At 43.8% G+C, this 24,288-nt stretch overlaps 1 long non-coding RNA gene across 1 annotated transcript in view; it reads right to left on the bottom strand.

The window, feature by feature from the left end:
- LOC109296988 overlaps nt 1-24,288 on the bottom strand; it is a 257,586-nt gene that overhangs the window by 11,239 nt on the left and 222,059 nt on the right. Inside the window, exons 4-5 of the long non-coding RNA XR_002097131.1 lie at nt 11,076-11,213; nt 1,223-1,409 (exon numbers count right to left, since the gene is read on the bottom strand). This is a non-coding gene — a long non-coding RNA (uncharacterized LOC109296988). The remainder of the gene's footprint in view (nt 1-1,222; nt 1,410-11,075; nt 11,214-24,288) is intronic.

Genomic DNA, 24,288 nt, shown 5'->3' on the forward strand with positions numbered 1-24,288 from the left:
TAATGAATGTGTACATGCACCCAATTTCTCTCAGTTCAGATGTAGTTGTTGTTTTCAGAATTAGTTCTCTACTCGTTGATCTGAATGCTGCTGTCTCAGATGCACATGTAGATGCTGGGGCCAGGCAGAGGGGGCCTCAAGGGCAGGGCTGGGGCAGAGGTCGGGGAGAGGAGGCTACGTGTGCACAGGATGGCAGCAAAACATATATCCACGTATGTTTTGAAAGAGTTCAGAGTAGGTGCTTGCACCACATCTAGGGGGAGTTTGTTCCAGACCCTGGACACATGCACATTGTATGATGCTTTTACTAATATTTTAATCATCAAACTATAATTCCTGAATTACTGAAATTCTCACCAACTCCCAGCTAAGAGTACAGTTATTTTTTTACTAGCTGACGGCACTTTTTCTGTACATCTAGAACTGCCAACATTCATTCTTGTTACTAATTATATTTCTTTATTCTTTACATGGAACTTGAGAACTTCGTTGATTTATAAAGCAAGTTGCTGATGAGATCCCTGCAATTAAATTACAAGTTCATTATAATGTCTTTCAGACATGGAGGGAATACCTTTTATCAACGTGAAGGAAAGTCTAGATCTGTTTTCAATTGATCCCTTTAGTAAGGTTAGTTTACTCATTTTAATCAGCAATGAAGAAAATAGTCCCTGTGGCATACTACCTATGCATTGTTCACATGACTTTTTGGATTACCGGTGCTTTGACAGGAACTTGTAGCTTCTCAGTTGGATAGATGACTTTAGGTTACAGTAACACTCATAATCTTCACTTTCATCCCTTATTACCATTTGGGAGGAAAATTCTGTAACAGAAGTCAGCAAAATTTAGGACTTAAACTGGCAGCAAATCTTCCATGATTACTTAAAATTCACCCTGGGGAGTCTATTTTTAATTGCTGTTAAAGAATAAGTATTGCTAACGGTAACAAAAAAAAAAGAAACTCTGAAAGGTGAGGCACTTAACTGTAATAATGTTGGCATTGCTGTGAATCATAGTATGTCATGAAAATTATGGGACTGGATGATTAAGAGCCTGGTAATGGGATACAGTACCTTTCACTAGGTAATCCATTTAAAATTCACTCATGTAGTAACCAACTTTATCCCAGTGTGAGGGCTGGTTAAGTGGCCCATGAAGAATGGACTGCGAGAAAACAGTCCCATTTCTGAAATACTAGAAACCATAACAGAAGACTTACCAAATGTGATTCCTTTATCAGCAACCTCAGCAGAGAGTGGAGAAAACAAATGAGCCTGAATATGGAATGATCGTATGACCCTCTGAGGTGGTGACCCCAGTCTGAATTCCAGCTGATGGTTGTGCTGGACTTCTTCGTTGATAAACAGACTTTGAGTCATCTTCTCTCATATCACCTTCCGTAAGTGCTACATTTACATTTAAAAATAAAAAATGAAAAAAACCTTGAATAAAAAATGAAGTGCAAAATAAAAAGGAAGTTACAGGAGAAATATTTCATAAGAAATAATAGTTTTCTAGCTCCCCCATCTCATTTCCATTTTTTCTGTTCTACCCACCTGTTTTCCCACACACGTGCCCTTTGGAACACTAATGGTCATGAAAGCTCATACAGTTTGCATTATAAAGAATGTTTCTGTCCATTATCCTGAGAATAATATAGTGCATTGAGTATGCTTACTTTGAAAAAACCATTATTGTCTGCTGCAACTAGTTGTCCATTGTAAGTGCAATGCATTGCATTGCAAAGTGCCTGATTCTCTTTCAGACATGAGCGCTTTTCATGTAGATTGAGTATCAGTGGGTTTCATTCTGTCCTCAAAACAGTACATCGGTATCTGGTGTCAGTCATATGTCCTTTTGTGGCATTGCACAGCATTATAGCAGGAGTAAACCCACTGCTTCATGCATAACCAGATGTTTAAAACAAAAAGGACTTCTCTTTCTCCAGCAAGCACTCGCTGCTGAACACAGAAGACGCATGCCCACATCTCTCTCTTCTCCAGTCTACCTCAAGAATTTGCCTTGCTGCCCTTCATTGTTTAGTTCTTGAAAACTCTTCACTAGCTGGACATTTGGATAGTACTACAGATCATCTTTGTATTTACAATACCAGCTAAATAAGTGTCTATTATGTTACAGGGCCACAACACAAACGGATAAATTACAGAGCCAAGAATCTTGACTGAGAATCAGGGCTGGATTAACCCTTTAGTGGGCCCTAGGCAAACAAACTCGTGGGCCCCTACTTAATACCGTATATTTATATTACTTGTTTCTCACTCGATAACTAGAATCTGTAAAATAAGCACAACTGGGCCACTTCTTTGCTTAGGGCCGTACGCATGTGCCTAGTTTGCCTATGCATTAATCCGGCCCTGCTGAAAATGCCCTGTCGGGAATTTAATGTTAGAGATGAACAATATGAGGCAATGAAAACTGCTGCAGTGGAACATAAGGGAGAGGCGGTCCCTGTGACAGCTGGGGTTCAGACAATCCAGGGCTCTCTAGACAGAAACCAATGCTTTGAAGTGCACTTCAAGCAAAGTGACAGCCAGCACTGAACGTGACGCACTGGTGTAAACAGCTAATGTCAGCCTACCTTGCTTATAAAGCAGAAAGCCACATGCAGCTTTTGAGTGATCCTGAAGAGTAAATAGACCTATGTAGAGCTCTTTGTAATATGTCAGCCTATAAGTAACAAAGCCTGGACAACTGTAGTGAAGACTGTATTAGAGAGAAAAGGCTAGCAAGACCTGTCCAAAAGATGTTGAAAAAGTATAGAGGAGTTATCACAGGCATCTAGGAATCCAGAAAGAATAATAGAGGTAAAACCAAAAGGTTGTGGAATACCATATCCCCCTCACTAATGGGAGCAGACTCAGCGATTCAATATCCTTCTCTTATCCCAAATGGTTCAGTCTCCAGACTGAATCTAAACCAGCTAGCTTTCATCCAGAGCTTGATAAGAAAATAAGAGAGGCTGAAACATGGATTGCATAGAGCTGAACATCATCCATACACACATAGTACTCTAGCCAAGGACTACAGACACTTTTCCCTAAAAGCTTTACACACAAAGTGAACAAAGGAAGTAAACTAACACAACACTGGAAATAACAGGCATTCTGTCTCTGAGAGTTTTCAGTGAGTAAGTATGTACAGCAGTCATTCAGATCATTCCCGAAAGCTGGGGGCTGGGGTGGGCTGAGGTGCATAATTGACAGCCCAGAAGTTGTAGGATCAGAGCCACAGCAGAAATCTGCGAATTCTGCTAAATACCTTATCACAAGGACATAGAAAAGGAAAGGAATTCCCAGAAGATGAAAGAAGTATTTATGTAGTGCCCCCCACTCCTCTGTGAATGCAAGGAATCATAGAAAATTGGGGTCAGAAGGGATTTCAGGAAGTCATCTAGTCCAAACCTCTGCTCAAAGCAGGACCATCCCCAACAAGATCATCTCAGCCAAAGCTTTGTCTAGCTGGGTCTTGAAATCCTCCAAGGATGGAGTTTCTACCACCTCTCTGGGTAACCTGTTCCAGTGTTTTACTACTCTCATAGAGAGAAAATTCTTCCTAATATCCAACCTAAACTTCCCTTGCTGCAACTTGAGATATTGCTGCTTGTTCTGTCACCTGTCACCACTGAGAACAGTCTAGCTCCATCCTCTTTCAAACCTCCCTTCAGGTAGTTGAAGGCTGCTGTTAAATCCCCTCTCAGTCTTCCCTTCTCCAATCTAAATAAGCCCAGGTCCCTCAGCCTCTCCTCAGAAATCATGTGCCCCTGCCCACAAACCATTTTTACTGCCCTCCACTGAACTCTCTCAAATTTGTCCACATCCTTTCCGTAGTGGGGGGCTCAAAATTGAATACAGTACTCCAGATACAGCCTCACCACTGCTGAATAGAAGAGAATAATCACTTCCTTCGACCTGCTGGCAACACATCTACCAATGCAGCTCAGTCTGCCATTAGCCTTCATTGCAACGAGGGCATGCTGTTGGCTCATATTCAGCTTATTGTCCACTGTAAGCCCCAGATCCTTTTCTGAAGAGCTGCTGCTCAGCCAGTCAGCCCCCAGCCTGTGCATGGGATTGCTCCGTCCTAAGTGCAGGACTTTGCACTTGTCCTTGTTGAACCTCATGAGATTTCTTTTGGCCCAATCCTGCAATTTGTCTAGGTCCCTCTGAATCCTAGCTCTACCCTACAGTGTATCTACTACTCCCCCCAGCTTGGTGTCATCTGTAAATGTGCTGAGGGTGCACTGTGTGCCATCTTCCAGGTCACTGATGAAGACATTGAACAAAACCAACCCCTCAGGCACTCCACTTGATACCAGATTCCAACTAGACATTGAGCCATTGATTACTACACTCTAAGCCCGATGATCCAACCAGTTTTCTATCCACCTTACAGTCCATTCATCCAGCCCGTACTTCCTTAGCTTGCCTGCGAGAATGTTGTGGGAGACCATATCAAAAGGCTTGCTAAAAAGTCAAGGTATACCACGTCCACCAGTCTTTCTACATCCATAGAGCCAGTCACCTCGTCATAGAAGGCAATCAAGTTGGTCAGGCACGACTTGCCCTTGGTGAATCCATGCTGACTGTTCCCAATTACCTTCTTCTCCTCTGTAACAGAGAGCCTGGGGCTCCCTGTTATTTCAGAATAAAAGCAGCCCAGCCAGGGAACTGCAGGCTAGGCAGAGGGCACCAGCTGCCAGCTGTTGGGGCAACAGGGCTAACAAGGCAATTAGCAGCCAGCCCAGGCAGTCACCTGATCAGAAGCAGGCAGAGCCCTGGGTGCATAAAAATCTGGGGCTTGGTCTGACAAGCCAAGCTAGCCCTGCTTGCTTCAGGGTTAGGAGCTCCTGCCCAGGAGAAGCACCTAGAGATACTGGTCTGATTGCTTTACTGCCTGTAGGAATGCTGAGGCTCAGGGTGCTCAGAAAGAGCCAGGCTGGGAGGGACACCGACACAAGGGGAGAAAGAAAGTTTGTCCTCTTAAAGGGGCAGAGGGCTGCTTCCATTGTTGTTGTTTATGTTACAGCCCAGGGGTTTATGATTTATGTTACTGTTTCTACCGGTGGTTTGGGATGAGGCTGGAAGGGGAGGTACAGAGGCCTCATTAGTGCCCAGCAGGCACACAACTGCCTTGAGCCCTGTCAAGGGCAGGCTCAGGGCTTGAACATTTATTGAGCCCAGACTGGGCAGAAAGAGAGGGCAAGGGGGAGAGAGCACAGCCACACAGGAGCCTGGGCCTGGCAGACAGGCCAGGTGATGGAAGGGTCAAACAGAGCTAGAGCCTCAAAGCCGGGTCCAATTCAGTGGGCCCAGCCTAGAAGGCCTTGCAAAATTAAAAGGGCAGAGGCCAAGGAAGCCGAAGTCGCACACAGGGAATAACACCCAACACCCAGGAGAAATCTGAACTCCTAAACAATTACTTCGTGTCAGTATTTCAGCAGTCCAAGGGTGCTACTCTGCTTGACAGAATGCAGGATGATCAAGGTGGAGCCTATCACTCACCAACGGTTGGCAAAGATCTCGTGAGGGAAAATCTAGAGGTGCTGGACATCTACAAGTCAGCAGACCTGAATGAACTGCACCCAAGAGTGCTGAAAGAATTGGCCAAAGTCATTGCACAACCCACGGTAAAACTATCTGAGAACTTGTGGCCCTCCGGAGAGGTTCCAGAAGACTGAAAAAGGACCAATGTGGTGCCTATTTACAAGAAGGGAAGGAAGGAGGATCCAGGGAATTATAGGCCAACCAGTTTGACCTCAATCCCTGCAAAAATCCTGGAAAAAATTATCAAAGAATCCATCAGCAATAGGCTAATGGAAGGCAACATGCTAATAGATAGCCAACATGGCTTTGTTGTGGGCAGGTCATGTCTGACCAAACTCATTTCCTTCTATGATCATCACGTAACTTGCCACCTGGATAAGGGAGATGAGGTTGACATCATCTACTTGGACTTCAAAAAAGCCTTTGACTTGGTCTCCCACAATGTGCTCACAGTAAAATTAGACAACTGCAGCCTCAACAGCCCAACCTGGCTAGGAAACTGGCTCAGAGGCAGGACCCAGAGAGTAATCATTGATAGAACTGAGTCAATATGGCACTGGGTGACCAGTGGTGTCCTCAGGGTTCAATACTCGGATCAGTACTTTTTAACATATTTATTAATGATTTGGACTTGGGTGTTAAAAGTGGATTGGCAAAGGTCATAGATAACATTGAGAGGGTCCAGAGGAGGGCCACCCGCATGATCTGGGGACAACAGGGCAGACCCTACAATGAGAGACTGCGGGACCTGAACCTGTTCAGCCTTCACAAGAGAAGGCTGAGGGGGGACCTGGTGACTGTCTATAAACTCACTAGGGGGGACCAGAAGGGTTTGGGAGAGACACTGTTTCCCCTAGCGCCCCCTGGCATAACAAGGAATAACGGCCACAAGTTGTTGGAGAGTAGATTTAGATAAAACATCCGCAAGAACTACTTCACAGTTAGGGCGGCTAGGAGCTGGAACCAACTTCCAAGGGAAGTGATGCTGGCTCCTACCCTGGGGGTCTTTAAGAAGAGGCTTGATGCCCACCTGGATGGAGTCACCTGAGCCCAGTTTTTTCTCCTGCCCAGGCAGGGGGTCGGACTGGAAGATCTACAAGGTCCCTTCCAACCCTAATTCTATGATTCTATGATAACACCAAATTATGGGAGACTGCAGTCATGCTGGAGGATAGGCTGGGAATACAGGCTGACCTGAACAGGCTTGCAAGGTGGGCGGATCAAAACCTGATGATGTTCAATAGTGAGAAGTGAAAGGTGCTCCACCTGGGGAGAAACAACCCGCAACATACTTAGAGGCTCAGCAGTGCTACACTTACTAGTATCACAACAAAAAAAGAGACCCAGGAGTCTTGATAGACCATACAATGAACATGAGCCACAAATGCGATGCAATAGCCAGCAAAGCAAACAAAACAGTGGCATGGATGTCATCCTCCTGCTTCACTTGGTCTTGGTGAGGCCACAGTTGAAGTACTGCATTCAGTTCTGGGCACCACACTTCAGGAAGGATATGGAGAAGCATGCGAGTCCAAAGGAAGGCTGTACATATGATTAGAGGTATGGAGCACAAGCCATACGATGAGAGGCTCAGAGACATGGATCTGTTCAGCCTGGAGTAGATAAGACTTAGAGGGGACTTGGTGGCAACCTATCAATATATAAAGGGCATATATCAGGGACTGGGAAAACATCTGTTCACCAGGGCTCCCCAGGGGAGACTAGGCCTAACGGTCATAAATTGCTAGAAAACCACTTTAGATTATACATAAGGAACTCAAGTGTCCAGGAATAGATTCCCCCCAGAAGTAGTACGATCTCCTATTCTGGATATCTTCAAAAAACATCTGGACACTCATCTTGCTGGGGTCATCTGAGCCAGGAGTCTTTCCTGCCCAAGCACAGTGGGGCTAGACCTGATTATTTCAAGAGGTTCCTTCCAGCCCCTAACATCTATAAATCTATGAATCCATGTAACACTGCAAGGCATGGGATGTGGTAATGGGAAGGATTTGGAGCCATGCAATTAGCCTTTAAGGCTTGAGGTGCCCTTTGGTGGCACAGTTAAAGTGAGGCCCAGTGAGGGGCCTGGGCACAGACAGAGACTGGCAGGATCCAGCTGAATCATGAAAAGGTCCTTGGGCAGCCACCCAATTTATTTATATTTCTATCAAGGCGTGGCAGAAAAGACAGGAGAGCATCCTAGGGGCAGAGCAGGGCTTGGTCACAGAGCCACCAAGGGGTATCATGACCACCCTTGGGACCCTGACATGTTATGTCCTCTAAATGCTTAGAAATGGATTCCTTGAGGATCTGCTCCATGATTTTTCCAGGGACTCAGGTGAGGCTGCCTGGTCTGTAGTTCCCTGAATCCTCCTCCTTCCCTTTCTTAAATATGGGCACTGTTTGCTCTTTTCCAGTCATCCAGGGCCTATCCTGATAGCCATGAGTTTTCAAAGATTGTGGACAGTGGCGCTGCATTTCATCAGCCAACTCCCTCAGCACCCTCAGATGCAATGCATCTGGCCCTATGGTCTTGCACACATCCAGCTTTTCTAAATAGTCCCTAACCTGTTCTTTCACCACTGAGGGCTGCTCACCTCCTCCCCAAACTGTGCTGCCCAGTGCAGTAGTCTGGGAGCTAACCTTGCCTGCGACAACTGAGGCAAAAAAGGCAATGGGAACTTCAGCCTTTTCTGCATCCTTTGTCACCAGGTTGCCTCCCCCATTTTGTGTCAAATGTAATCCAATATGAATCAGATCCTCATTAAACTTCAATCACTATCAGACATCATTATCTATCAGTCAGTGTATATTATGACAAAAATGGCAGGAACACAAACTCTCTCAACGGCTATTCCAATTCATTCCTTCTTTAATGTTTATTATCACAAAATTAAGATTCATACAAAACATAAAATGATTATGACAATTATGTTCTGTATGATACGGCACACAATCGCAACAAAATAACTGACTGGTGTTAAACTAAAATCCTCTTTGTAGAGAAGTCAAGTCTGAGACAAGCAATTATGTTAATGAATAAAAATTGTCCTCCACTTTACTGTGTGGCATCCACCATGGGCAAGTGGTGCCACCTGAGTCGGAGGGGGGGCGCGTACCCTCCCAGAAGCCCGTCAGAGACTTGGGGGCAAGGGGGCCCGCAGCTAAACTCACTGACCGGGGAGGGAAGGAGGGAATCCCCCTGCTCCCGATTGCACTTACAGGGAAGCGCAAGCGGCACTCCTGGAAGTGCCAGTGGCACTTCACCTGGTGCCCCCACTCCCCAGATGACATTCACAGGGGGGGCACTGATGCTCCTGCCTGGCCCCCCTGCCCATTGCCTGAATGGGGAGCACTGCCTGTCAGGGGGTGCACCAGTGATCTCAGGGGGCACACGTGCACCCCTGTGAACCCCCTATGTGTCACCATAGGCATCCACATCACTCTAATCAGGACAAAGTCTGGATGCAGATTCTTCCAAATTTACAGTGAAATCAAGTTTTGGTATTAAGACAGTCCCTCAAATTGTGTTTCTTTGTAACATTTTAATGGAAATGCAGGGTTCTGTATACCATTGTGAGATGTCTGCACATTTTTCTTGCTCTCGTAGGTAACCTAGCTCCTTCTTTTTCAATTTTTCCAGGAATGTCTCAGCATTACTGTGTCTGTAAGGACCTTGTCACATGTTACACTGTAAGCAGCACAAATGTTGATCAGCCTAGTGCTACCTTGCAGTCACACCTTCAACTTGAGCAGCACATCTGCAGGGAATGACCACACCGTAATGGAATGGACGATAGGTTATGAGGATCAAGAGATAACCCTGCCCTGGAGTGGCATACCTTTGAACTGCATAACAAGTGCTTTCAGCCACTTAGAGGTGTTAACATGCACACAATCCAGGGGTTAAGAGCTCTAGGAGCCGCCCAAAATTAATGCGTAATAAGGCCCTAATATTACAAGAAAGCCTGTAGGTCAATGCCTGTGTTTCACCAGCAGATGGCTCCCTATTACAATTTTACAATTGTGTTTAGTTTACAGAAAAACTAGTCTCACTGGAATGGCTTAATTCTGATCCACCAAAAAGATGCATTCTGCGCATGGGGCCAAACTGCCCTTTCTGACAGAAAAGTAGATGAGAAGGAAGGGAATAAGGCAATGTGCCATAAGGAGCATCCTAATGGAGCCTGAGCACTGAGGAGGGTGCTCATGAATCCAGCCTGCTAGAGGCCAGAGCCATCCTCATGGAAATCCACTGCCTCCAGACCAACTCCGAGGTCCCCAGGCTATGTTGCTCTTTTCCTACTCACTGCTTCCCTTTGATCTCCACGATACATGAGGGCTCCACCTCAGGCTGTATTTATTAACCTTTATCTGGATTTTCACAGCGCAGATGGGGCACATTGATGTATTTAGTTAGTACCTGGCCCAAATTTCCCCTCCCCACAGCTGGGTTTGAGGACTGAAAATGGCTCCACATTGTAAGAGGAAACTATACTTAGAACAATGATCTCAGGGAGACAATCCAACCTATGGACAAGGATTTGCACAGTATATATTTTGTTCAGAGGAAGGGTTTACATATACGGTGCACATTCAGCCATTTTGACATTGGAAATACATTACCACAGATACAAGGCATGATAAAATCCACTGCCATTTTATAGGTGTCTTCTCTTATGCTGAATACCAATAGACAGGTGTGAGGTCATTAATCACACTTACATAATATTTTGTGCTTTCAAACTGCCTGCAACAAGAGGATCTCTAAAGCACTTTTTAAAAATATAAGTTTAGACTCATAACATTCCTCCGAGGGAGGTAAGTTTGAGACCCACTTTATAAGTGGAAAACTGAGGTATGCAGAAGTCCCGTAAGTTGTTCGAAGTTGCATGTGGAGCTGGCAGGAGAGATGATGGAATTCAGATATCCTGACTGCACGTTTTACCCCTATGCCACCATAGATAGTTTCCTCGTACCAGCCCTGCAAGGGCATTGTCATTTTACCCATTTTAGAGATGGGTAAGCAGGCAAGATACATGACTCATTTCAGGTTACAAAATGAGTTGGGGCAGGGCCAGAAGTAATATAAAAAAGACCTGACTTCCAGTTATTGTTCTGACAACCAGACGCTCTCATAACAAAGTGTTGCTTCTTATCTTCCCCTTTTCCCGGCCCCATGGCATGGACGTGCATAAATAAAATCAAGCTGAAATACACATTCACAGGCATCGTGGTTATTTCCATAAACATTCATCTTTGTTTAAATGAAACTCGTAGAGGTATCTTGAAAAGTTGTTAAAACTGAAAGTTTCTGATGTAATGTCTACCATGAATGCTAGTATTTCTGTGTGCTATAGTCACTGATCCCCCTAATCTTCTGATCCTGAGAGCATGTCTGCATAGAGACATCATCTAGGAAATGACCCATGGCCCCAAAAAGAAAATACATAACTATGAAAATATCATATTTGAGTAAGTATAGTAGCCAGGAATAATTCTTACTTACACTAAGCTCTTTGTCCTAAGAGAATGGCTTCTGTAGAATTGGCAATTTCATGCTATAAATCCTACCACAGAGTATCTGTGTAGGGATCTCTGCCAAAGGCAGATGGCAAAAGTACCTGTAGAGCTCATTCATGCCTGTGAAGTTAAGTAAGTCCATTAGTCTTACAATGAGGAACAAGCTGAACAAAAACTGCACACACCAACACACTTTGCCTTAATTAACATGTGCAGTCTCATACAGCTGACATCCAAGACACTGCTGGTCCAAAAGAATCACACGTGCCCATTAGTTAATAGCCCTTAATTTGTCAGAATTTGTCAGCAGTTGTGTGGGAGGGTTCTCCTTTCAGAGGGTAGAACAAACCGGCCCAGCTAGGGCCATGCCCTGCTCTCACTGAATTCAAGGGAAGTTTTGCATTGCCTTCACAAAGAGTAGGATCAGGCCCGTAAGAAGGTGAGGCCTTATCCTGCAAGAAACTTGATGTAATTTGACAGTATTTGTCATGGTGAAAAGCAGCAGAGAATTAGGCCCAAGAATGTAGTCAATATAATTATGTAAAGTAAAAGATTTTTGGAATGCATAATAAGTCTGTAGACAAAGCCATTGCTATAAAAGAATTCACAAGTGTTGTGAGCCTGCACAGTGAAAGCTGCAAATCCTAAATAATTGCCTTAGAGTTTCCTACATACTTTTTCCCTTTTGCATGTTCTGATATGAAAAGGGAAGATTTCTCACATACCTTTTGTCTCTGTAATCTATCCACCCCTCTAAAGTATTTGTAGAGCACCCCATTGCCATAATAAATAGTGAGCAGCAATAGAGTCATGTCTGTACCCATAAGATGCAATTCTGAGCTAAGGTTGTATGGAGCCACCTAGTCCCCTGAAGAGCTGTTGAATGTGCTTCTGCTCCGATTCTTATACCATACCCATCCTCGCACAACTAAAGGCTTGTGAGCAGTGTTCAACATCACGAGGTGCTTTCTACCTTCTCCACATCCAGCCATACTCAGTGAGAGTGGTTGCCCCATGACTCCACCTTCTCCCCACCTTTTGGGGTGACTACATCACAAGTAGCACTAACATTGGTTGGAACCAGCTTTTGCATGGTGGTCCCAATGAAGGAAGGAAAATTCTCCTTGCAGTCTCTCACCTTTGCATACCAGAACTGTACTTTTCCAAGCCTAACCCTCTCAGTAACACATTGCTGAAATAAAGGAAGAAATAGGATGGGGAAAAGGTCATCAAAACGTGGGATGTACCACCACTACCTGAGCAACCCTACAGTCCTTTCTTTGTCCCACTTCACCTTAGCCACTTGTATTCAGGTTATAGGCTGGTTCTACAAGGACATCCTCCCATGGGATTCTGGTACAAATAAGCAAATTTAGAGTACAAAATTGTTTGCTAGATGGTGCTCTCACATCCTAAATTAGATCCTTGGGGCAGGGATTACATGGCTCTCCTCTATTCAAAGTGTAATACAAACCTATCACACTATGTACAAATCTTAAATTATTTTTAAAAATTAATAATTTAGCTGGTTCTTGTTTGTCATAATATTCCTGTTTTATTTTAATTCAAGGCAAAATGATTTCTAAGATCCGTGCATATTTTTAATATTGATGTGTCCTGTGAAATATGTACCCATCTGTTGAATTACATGACACACTCTGTAGAAAAAAAAATCTGTTTGTTGGCAGACCATAAGTAATGAATATTTAACAGAAGCATTTAAAGAAATGCTTACCCTCACTGTGTCCATTAAACATTTTTTAATATATGATGATATGAGTAGGTACCTATTTACATTGTGGTTTCATGATTTTTGTGGAAACTGCAAAAAAGAGTGGTTTCTGCATACACCACAGTTTCTGCAATTTTGCATGGAATCACTGGAAAAATCACTTAATAAAAATAAAATGCTGGCTCCCCAGAGGGAGCTAGTGGCTGCTGCAGCCTGGCCACACAGCCCACCAGTGTGGTAAGCTGCTGGTACAAAGGGGAATAGCCAAGATGGTGGCCGCTCCCTCCACTGCTAATTGGTGGAGAGGGCTGACTTACATGCAACTCCGCCCCTTTCTGCCAGTAAGCAGTGAGGGGCGGGACCATATCAAAGGCAGCCTTCAGCCAATTACAGGGAGGATTTACCCCAAAAATGGTGCTGGGTGCCATGAGCAGCCTGCATTTTTTTGTTCACCTTGGTACACTTTAAGGCAGGGGTGGGCAAAATGTGGCCCCAGGGCCGGATGCAGCCCGCCAGGCCATTCTATCCAGCCCACGAGGCCCCTAAAAAATTTAGAAAATGAATATTAATCTTCCCTGGGCTGCCTGTCACGTGGGCCTTGATGGCTTGCCAAAACTCAGTAAGCAGCCCTCTGCCCAAAATAATTGTACACCCCTGCTTTACATGGATCCCTAGATATACATGTTCTTTATTACCTGATGCTCAGAAAGCGGCTTTCAAATGTGTGTAACAAATGAGCTACAGAAAAAAATACGTTGTCATAACTGTTTTAAAGGAAATACTTGTCTTATTATTATTTGATTTTAATGAACAAAATATTCACATGTTACTTCTTGTGTTACTACTTGTGATGCAGAAAGTTTGCATTATTAAATGGAGGCCCACACATAGTCAATGAACTATCCCTTGCTGCGGTTTTATTGCATCTGCCTTCAGAACCTTTGCCATATAATATGCCATTTGCAATCCACACAGCACATTCTTCAACTAAACTACAATAGACCTCAATGTAACGCTGTTTACAAAGCAGCTACTGGTAAGTACCACTTTGAGCAACCATGAGATATTGAAAATAAATACTTCCAGAGCTATAATACCTTATTTTCCTCATAAAATTATGTTTGAGATAGTAATAATCAAATGTAAATTTAGGCACAAATTAAAATAAGTGATGGCATGTTTTCTGAGGTTCATAGTTTATTAATAAAATATGAAGAATAAAATATTTCTTCCTGTCTAGTTAAGAAAAGAAAGTATAGTTTGAAGGTGTATCCCTTAAAGCAGAAACAACCCTCAAATAAATACAGGTTGTTAAAGCTAAATGTATACTAAAGCAGTTAGTCTACATCAGAGGTGGCCAGCCTGCAGCATGTGCACCACAACTGGCAAAGGTAGCCTCTGTGTGTGGCAGATGGCAGATCAGGGAGGGGCCAGGCAGCATAGTGGCAGACAGAGCAGGAGATACAAAGCAGAGCAGCTGATAGAACAGGCAGTACCAGGCTAGCCCAGAAAGCAAAGCAGGGGGATCGTGCAAGCAAAGGGGATCAGAGTGGCATTTGCCACTAATTTGTGGCACACCTGCCGAACAGGTTGGTACCCACTGGTCTAAATGAATAACCTGACTTTCAGAGGTAGATACTTAGCACTGAGAAATCATGCTCAGCTAAGGGACAGTGAGAGGTTTTCATCATTTCTGAAAATTAGGCAACAAGAAAAAAATAGATTATTATAGATTCTATCTATATACATGTATAGATAGAGTCTCTCCTAGCATAAACTAGCTTAATGTCACTAAATTAAATAGAGATATGATCATTTATAGGCCTGTGCGAAACAGCATCATTTTGTTTCGACTTCCATTTCACCATTCTGAAGGGACAGTGTTTTATTTCAACATTTCGTTTCATTTTGAACCACTGTTCCATTTCATTTCTTCGAAACTGTTTCACTATTTCGACGTTTTGCCCATAGGCTATAATGGGGAATCACAAAACTGCCTATAACTTTGTTATGTCCTGCCTGATTTGAATGAAAATAGAAGGGATGTTAGCCCCTGCAGAGGCCACAAAAGCTGCCAAGTTTCAAGGAGACAGGCACAGGGGTTTCTGGGAAACTACACCTCAAGCTGCTGACAAGCAAACCTCATGTCGTGTGTATGTGTTAAGGTACAGCAGGGTGAAAACAGCAGGCATGGTAGCTCCGGCTGAGGCCATGAAGCCTGCTAGGTTTCAAGGAGATAAGGGTTTCTAGGAAACTGCACCTCAAGTTGCTGATAAGCAAAACTCATGACATGTGTAACTTTGCGTGTGTTTTAAGGTGCACCCTCACTGGCACTGGGGCCTCTATATAACAGTAGTGTGCCCCAATGAGGCCTCTTCCTCCCCTATAGCATCATCCCAGTCCACCACTTTAAATGACAACAGGTAATAACTTTGTAAGCAGAACAGTAACACTAGCAGCATCTCAGGCAGCCAAACTGTGACAGAGCCTCTCTTTCCTCTCCTGCAAGAACTTCTTCTCCAGCAGCTGCCAGAGAATTCGTCCTGCCAGCCCCAGCCCTGGGGCTTAGATGTGCTCAGGGCCCTGCATCCTTCTGGTCAGCTGACCAGGGACAGGTGCTAGGGGTGTTGGTCTAAGGACATGGCACTGGCAGACAAGGTTCTTTGGGTTAATCTCGTATCTTTTAGTAGACCAACTGAATAGTTGGAGAAATATATCTGAGCAAACTTTCAGGTTGAAAAACCCTTTGTCAGGCTGAGGAAGCACCTGCAGTTGGTGTGTATGTGTGCTCTTCCTGGATGGAAGAAATAGTAAAGAAGCCAGAGGTTGATATGTAATGCAGGCAAGAAAGCCAGTTAGTGAAAATGGAAATGGAGTCATCAGGGGATGAGGGACAGGCTGGGGAGCAAGGGGAAAAGGGGATGTAGCAGTGCAGGTAAAAGTGGAGAGGTACCTGGGGAATTAGATGTCCAGCAGGTTGTAGTGTATCAAAATTCCACTGTCTATATTGAGTCCATGAGTTTCTGTACCTAGGATGTTGATGAAGTGCAGTTCATAGACTCGTCTGTGAATAATTCTATATTATAATATGCAATATATGCTCTGCTTCTCTGCACTGTGAATGGAATACACACTGTGAGAAAAAGCTCAGATTTATTTTCTGGGGGAAAAGAATCAAAATAGACTAACAAAAACAAAAAGAGGATTTTGGGGGAGGAGTACATTGAAAGGAATGAATTAATATAATAATAAATTTAAAAGATATAGAAAGTAAAAGGTGTTGATGAAGCCCACTTGCTAGGAAGAGGTTAGCACGTAGGAAATGATAGTCTTTGTTGTCTGACGCTACTGAGCTGCTGGAAAACACAGCTCAGTAACTGACCCCAAGGCAGAAAGCAGCTCAGTTCAAACAATGCTGCTTTTTATGTTGTTTTTCCATCCCTCCCCCAGAGCACTGGGATTGGAAGGGACCTAAGCGAAGGTTCACAGTCACTGGCCAGCTACACAGTCAATATCAGAGCAGTCCTTCCCCCCTCTTTTCCCACCCTCTCCATACTTTCTGTTTCCCTGCAGACAAGCCCAGCATCGAAACTCAAAATGTTTTGAAACTTTCAAAACATTTTGACTGCTCTTGTTTCATTTTGATGCTGTTTCGAAGCCTTTTGTTTTGTTTCGACTTCACTGTTTCAAGCTCAAAACAAGTCAAAACACCATCAAAGCAAAACAGCCAGTGAAATTTCACATGGACCTACTCATTTACATTAACTGCTATTTGCAGATGTCCCTATAAGGTAAGTAGGTAGTATTATGCCCATTTTACAGATGGTTTATACTAATTAGGATATAGGTTATTTAATTACTATTACAGATTTTCTTCTACTTCCTCTGTACTAGTTGGCACTGGCCACTGTTTCTGGAGTAAGTGGGCTATTAGTCTGATTCCATTTAGTAATGGGGGGCTGGCAGGCATTAAGGCATACAGTTGATGGCCCAGAGCTTGCAAGCTTGATGCAATAGCAGAAACACCCATAGTGCAGCTCTAAAATTCCAATGAATCTGCAAATTCTGCTAAATACCTTGTTATAAAGACACACAAAAGGAAAGGTTAGTAATTCCTATTTGTCTTAAACTTTAATCTGAGCAGCTAGGGGTCATGATCAAGGCTGCATAGCTAGTAGCAAAGCCAGAAAGAGAATTCATTCATCCTTCACTAACCATTCTATCACACTGCCTCTCTACAGTGAATCCTGATCCAAAATACTCTGTTTATTTGAATCAAAGAAAACTTCAGTATGCTGATTCTGATGCTGATTCTTGTACTAGGCAGTGAAATATGGAGCAGAAACAGTCAGAGCCAAAAGGTAGAGGAGGCCACTACTGGTTTAACACCAATGTTTGAGGGAGAAAGGATGAAGAAAGAAAGAGGCTATGTTGTTTAGAGAAAAAAATAATTCTCTCTGCCACTTCAGCACTCTTGTGGCAACTGCAGGCAAGTTTGGCAGTTTTGATGTTCTAAATAACTGAAAAAGGCAGCATGATATGGAAACTGCATTTCAGTGAGCATGCAGAAAGTTCTCTAAGTTGTGTTACATGTTGACAGCACAACACTTTTTCTTTTCTGCAAACAGGTTTCCTGTTAATAGTTTCTTGTTGATGAGAGAGTGTGATAGAACCAGAATTCCAACTGCAGTGAGGCAATTTATAGACAGATACTTAGAAAATTTAAATAAGCTTAGGTTTCACATCAGATGATTCCAATTGGCAAGGCTCTTTGTTTTGATTTTGATTCCTGCATGGAAGACTGACTGAAAATGGATTTGGCTCTAACAGATGCACAGAACATATTTTGTTTTATTTTGTTGCCATTTCAAATAATCATACTTCTCTCTCTTAATCTTCAAAATGTTGTGTAAATATTGACGAATTTATCTTCCCAACATACTTATGACATGGTCTGCTATAAACATAATTGTTCTTGTTATAAAATAAGGGGAGATTGAGCCAAGAGATTGAAGTGCATGACTGTGGTCACCAAAAGAGATATTGTTGCAGGCAGATTTAGAAGTTGTACCAGTCAGGATCACTCCAGGCTAACAGAGCCTCCACTGCCAAAAATGGGACTAGGTACAGGCTACAGCATGAGTAATGGCCTTGGGAAGCAGAAGCTCTTGCTAGGTAATCCCAGGGCAAAGAGATGGGCACACAGATTGTGGAGAAACATCTGGCCACAAAGGTCCTGCGAGGCTTGAGTCCCATCTTAAACCACTGTCAGGTGTACCATTGCTTGAGGAACTCACTGTACTGCTGCTGCCTGGGTAGGAAGTGGATTTACTCAGAGATGCAGCAATGGACATAGCAGGCAAGACCATTTCACGGCTATAGACGGCAATATGAACGAGCACAGAGATGGACAGCTGTACCTCTGATGATATCTTCCATGAGTCTATGAATCACTTAAAAGAAAGTAGGATTTTAATGTGATGCTATAAAAAAACTGCATGGCTGGTAAAGTAAAGATTCCTCATGTGTTGTAAGCTTCCCCCACATCTTTTTATATTTCATTTAGATTCTGAGTCTTGTAGGGATTAAAGCCATTCATGTCTCCCTATCTCCAGTGACTGCCTTTCCACCAAGATTCAAACCTGTCTAAGGCATACAGTATCCTTCTGTGTGTGGAATTACACTCCAGCATGAACTGAGCTCTTATTGCTCAGGCTGCAGGGAATCTGCTAGGAGGGAGGAAATCCCATCTGAGAACAAGTATCCTACAGTCTTTAATCTTACAGCCAGTGACACTCACGCAAGAGGTATTGATGGGACTGTCCTATAGTCATTTGACTCATCTGCTGCTAGAGGCTCTGGTTCACCTTTGTTGCCTCTCTGCCTGATACCTGTAAATTCTCCAATATCACCATTACATAATACAAATGAAAAAAAAATGTCATAAGCCTTTCCTGGCTGCACAGGCTTTCAAATACCAAACCTACAAATACCTTCTGCCTTTCTTCATTGTTCCTCTTCTCTCTCATTGTGCTCTCTCTCCCTCTAATCCCCATGTTATGCAGCCTACTCTCACTGAATACTACAGGTCAAGCAGAACTCAAACCCAGGCTGTTGTACTTCCACCCAAAATGTACATCTTCTGCAAGACCAACTGACAGCATTTCTACCTCACAACCCTGTCATCTACAATAACAAAACGTATGGAGACCTGTTTTACCCAGCTTGCAACATCACTCACTCTGTAACTAATTTTTTTATTTATTCCAAACTTAACTCATTCATTCTGTTTTTACAAGATGAGTCCATCACTTTCAAACACAGGGAACTAAAATAACAATCTCAAATGTCTCTTAAGAGAACTAATAAGTAACCAGGTTTTCAGAGTTGGTAAAGCTCAAGAAACTTTTTTTTAATATCTTAATTCAGTTTTATGTAACCTTCATATTATTGTTTTGTTTGTTTGCTTTGTAACCTAGTGAACCTGGTTTTCATGAAAAGTGCTGACTGTGGACCCTAGCCACAAGACAAATACAGCATAGCATGTAGCCTTAGGCCAGTCACTTAACTTGTCTGTAATCCATTTTCCATACCAACAGTCTACTTACCTTTCAAGGGATGTCATGAGAATTAATTATCACATATTTATAAGCACCTTAAGGAATAAATTCTGTCACTATGGACTACATTGTGCCTTAAAGACAGCCTTGACTAAGGATGTGTGCAGTTGCCTAGTAGTGCAGGAGTGGGATAAATTACTACAAACCTTTCAGCAGTTCAGCTTATGCTCCAACTCTGGTCACTACAGAGGGGAGTAAAGACATTCTTTCACCAATTCCCAACTCCCTTTTCAATGAGCTGTTCCTATGTTCCTTTGAATGCAGACCTCTACTTCAAGGCAGCCTAATGCACAAGGGAGAAAAGGGCAGGCAAGTGAAATGGTTGTCTTTATTCCCTACCCTCCACCCCCTTGAATGGCTCTGTAGAGAGAATACCATTTAGCCCTGGACACATGCTAAGTAGCAATATTATTACTATTTATAGTACAGATATGAAATTAGTTCATGATTAAATATGCACTTATTTCTATACAGCATGAAAACAAAAAATCAGATTCAATATGGTGTCTTTTCTTCTGGATTGTACCAATACAGGCATCACTTCTGGACATGTATAGCAGGTATATTTTATTTTTCCAAAATTGCCAGTAGGCTTGTTTTTGCTGGTTCCTTAACTGAGTGCTGTCAATGAACAGCGATTACTAATATTATTTTCTTTGACCCATAAGTTTGCATAGTGCTAACATGACCATAATACTACACCATAATACCTGCAATAATGCCAGAATACTGCTACCATCACTACACTACTGTAACCCCAAAATAAGATTTAAAATACAGTGCTTTTAATGAAATGGCCAATGAAAGTAAAGGTTTTAATTCACAGTCTAGATAATATTGTAGCAGGAATAGAAAATAATGCCCATTTTAAAGATATAGTATGATGTACCACCAGATAATTGTATCATGGTAAAATTTTGCATGACAAACTGTATGTGGGTAAGAAAAGAGAACAAACTTTCATACCACTCCCCTTTGCCATACTGACACAGAATAGATTAAACGGATGTTTAAGAACTAAAGAGCCAGAGTATTGTTTCCCAACAGTAGAGTAAGTCCCCTAAAGTCAATGGCATTGCAAAAGCCAAAATGGGATCAAAATCCAGCCCCAGTGCCATTTCAATGGATGGAAGCACTATTAGCACTATTTTCATGTCCAGTTCCTTCCAAATGTAAATAAGACCCCTAGGTACGAAAAAAATCTCCACTTTACTGGAACGTAAGGTTTTTTCAGATTAGTAAAGGCATGAACTACAGAAAAGGGGATGAAATTATTAATAAGGAAAATATCCATGTATTTATAAGGAAAACAATAATTTGCAGAAAAGCGATGGGGTAGGAGGAATGACAAACCATTACTAATAGAAAACAAGTAGCTGATACTATGCATCTTCTACAAGGGCCAGCTTTGCTTTATGAAAAGGCATGGTCTTGTACAAAAGAGCAATCATCACACTGACTGCTTTATATGCAGTGGGTGTATACAGACACCAGCAGATATTACAAAATGGTGGGACTCATGTAGCCCCTCTTAGACCTATATTTAACCTCAAAAGCTGCAGTATCAGTAGTTTCAATATAATTCTTCATACCTCCCCAACATTTCTCGAAGCAATAATTAATTTGCACACAGAAGGTGTTATGTGCATTTTGCAGACAGGCAGCTCTGCGACACAGAAAGACCAAGCTTCTTCCCTCAGGTCAAGGCAGTGAGGAATAAAATCCATGGACCAAATTAACAGTTTCCCAAAACTCCATTGAAATCAATGGGGTTTTGCACATTTAAGACTGGCAGGAAGCCACTCCAGTGGTCCACTGGACTAAGTGGGATTGCAGCAGGACCCAAGATCCAATAGTAAAGATACAGAATATATTTCCCCACTCCCCCGCACTGGGAGCTAACCCATGGTGTGTAGCATCCTGGCTCCTCTCAGTTCTCCCATCTGCTCTGAACAAGTAATGTCTCATCTTGGAGCTATTGTTCCCTGTGGCAAAGCGTTCATGTTGTGAACTGAGCAGCACTGGAGCAATAAGGAAAAAAAACAAGACCAATCCATAATGAAGAGATGAGTGAAAATGTGGTTAACTTCCATATTTCTAACCTCTACCCCTAAATTATAGCTGAAGATACAAGAGCACTTTATATATCTCCATTATTCCAATAAAAGACCTCCACTGGCCCCAACAAATAATATAACCCCAAACAACAAAACAGCCATACAAAGAGGCAGAAATGTACTTCTTAATGTACCTGTGACACAATACAAGGCTAATTCAGTAACTGTTGTCTAGTCCTATTGCCAGAAAAGACACCTAGCAACCAAAACTATACAGTACATTTGTTTACAGCCAGTTGCATTTGAAAGGTTGATTTGATTTGGCCAATTTAAATCTTTCATTTGCCAGCAGAGTAAAGGCAGGTTTGAAAGCATTAGGTCTAGAGGTGACAGGACTGCAGCTCATTAGAAAACAACAGAGGGAAGAGAAGAAGTTAGAAAATGAATGCTACTTCGTTGGGAGAATTTTTAAAAATGCCGTTTGTCTTTATGACACCAAAGAGAAGAGCTGGGAGAGCCTGTGCATGTGTTTAGATTTCAAAGACCTTTGACTTCTAGCTGCCCTTTGACCTGAGTGTTTCAATCAAACTGTGCTGCAAGAGAGATTTGAGTGCAAACACCGGTGCCTAGTAACTAACGCTCTATTAAAACCAAGGGCCAGATCCAAAAAAAGGCTTATGTAGTCAGAGGAAGATCTGAGCTGAATTTAGGTACCTAAATCCAAAGTTGCAATCCTAAAAGTCCCATTTAGCTACCACTCAAACCCTAGAGGTGCCTGGTTTGCTGCCTTAAAACTCCCCATGCCTCTAAATATCCTACTTCTGCATATGCATGCAAATGCCTTGGGTTTAATTAAGCTAAGCAGCCCAGTACCTTTCTCATACCTAAGCCCAATCAGGATCCAGAAACAGGGGCTGATTTGTATTTCATTTTTCTGTGCCTCAGAGGGTGGAGTTATCTGTTACAATTAGAACAGGCTGCCTATGGCATGTTAGGCAGCATTAAAGTTAGCAGGTCACATGTTAAGAGTTAATACCTTCTCTAATGGGCACAGGTCTGACCTGCCACAAGAAGGCTGGCAAGTGGGGGCATGGCTAGGAGCTGCTATGACTGCCCAGCTCACCAGCTCTTCAGAAGCAGTATAGGATCCTCTGTAAAGGCTGTATAGGCTCCAGGACTGGGCCTGAGCTGTCCCCACTAGGCCCTTTACCCAGTAGGATCAGGCCTACACTGCCTCTACCCACCCAAGCCAGGCCCATGCCACCCCTGCCCACCTGGATAGGGCCCTTGCTCACCCCTCCCCCTATGGCTCCCTGCTCACCTGCACTGCCAGCACTGTCTTGGGGAGTGAAGGGAGCTCTTGTTCTGCTTCAGGGGTTGCACAGGGGCTGGCCTCAGTCCAGATGGTGGCAGTGGTGGCAGCAGCAGGTGAGAAAGTTTCTGTTCCCTGCCTGCTCCCAGGCTGGCAGAGAACACCTGGGGGGGCAGGGGGCGGGGGGCAGGGAGCAGCAGCATAGGGAGCCAAAAGGTAGGGGAAAGCCACTCACTGGTGCCAGTCTCCCACGCTGAGCCCAGCCCTGGGTGTTTCCTCCGAGCCTGGGAGCAGGCCAGGAGAGGAAACCCACCACTGCTGTTGCTGCTGTCAGGGCAGCCCCCACATGGCTTCTTGATCTAGGCTTCTCTCACTTGCAGGACAGCACTGGCAGCCAGGTGAGTGGGGAGCTGCGGGGCGGGGGAGGATGCAATTAGTCTGGAAGGGGTGGAAAGCGGGGACATGCCTCTGAGTGCACAGGGGAAGGACAATCCCTGTCTGCTTTGGGACTCCCACCAGTTGCTGTTTACTGCCCCTGACTGTGTCTGGGGCAGTAGAGCTCCAGAGGGCAGATCATCCACCTGGGGGCACTGGAAATGATACAACCTAGGATCCTGGAGGACTTCTCCAAACCCGCATTGGCCCTGCGTTGCAGTCTAACATTACTACCACACGAGCTGCCTAAAATGAGCTAGACATAATCCTCACCCAAAGAGGATTCTCTCTGAGATGTTCTAAGCCCATTTAGCTTATCTCTTGCTGTCCTAACATTTGGAGCATAGAATCATAGAATCATAGAAGTAGGGTCAGAAGGGACCTTGTAGATCTTCAAGTCCGACCCCCTGCCTGAGCAGGAGAAAAACTGGGCTCAGATGACTCCAGCCAGGTGGTCATCAAGCCTCTTCTTAAAGACCCCCAGGGTAGGAGCCAGCACTACTTCCCTTGGAAGTTGGTTCCAGATCCTAGGCACCCTGACAGTGAAGTAGTTCTTACGGATGTCTAATCTTAACCTACTCTCCAACAACTTGTGGCTGTTATTCCTTGTTATGCCAGGGGGTGCTAGGGGAAACAGGGTCTCTCCCAAACCCTTCTGGTCCCCCATGGTGAGTTTATAGACAGTCACCAGGTCCCCTCTCAACCTTCTCTTGTGAAGGCTGAACAGGTTCAGGTCCCGCAGTCTCTCATTGTAGGGTCTGCCCTGCTGTCCCCGGATCATGCGGGTGGCCCTCCTCTGGACCCTCTCCATGTTGTCCACATCCCTCCTGAAGTGGGGCACACAGAACTGGACGCAGTACTCCAGCTGTGGCCTGACCAGTGTCACATAGAGGAGGAGGATAACCTCCTTGGCCCTACTAGAGATGCACCTGTGGATGCACAAGGTCTGGTTAGCCTTGCCAACCATGACCTCGTATTGTCAGCCATGTTCATCTTGCAGTCAATAATGACTCCAAGATCCCTTCCTGCCTCCGTGCTC

The sequence above is a fragment of the Gavialis gangeticus genome, unplaced genomic scaffold (assembly GCF_001723915.1).
Source record: "Gavialis gangeticus isolate Ggan-Ray unplaced genomic scaffold, GavGan_comp1, whole genome shotgun sequence".
NCBI lineage: Eukaryota > Metazoa > Chordata > Crocodylia > Gavialidae > Gavialis > Gavialis gangeticus.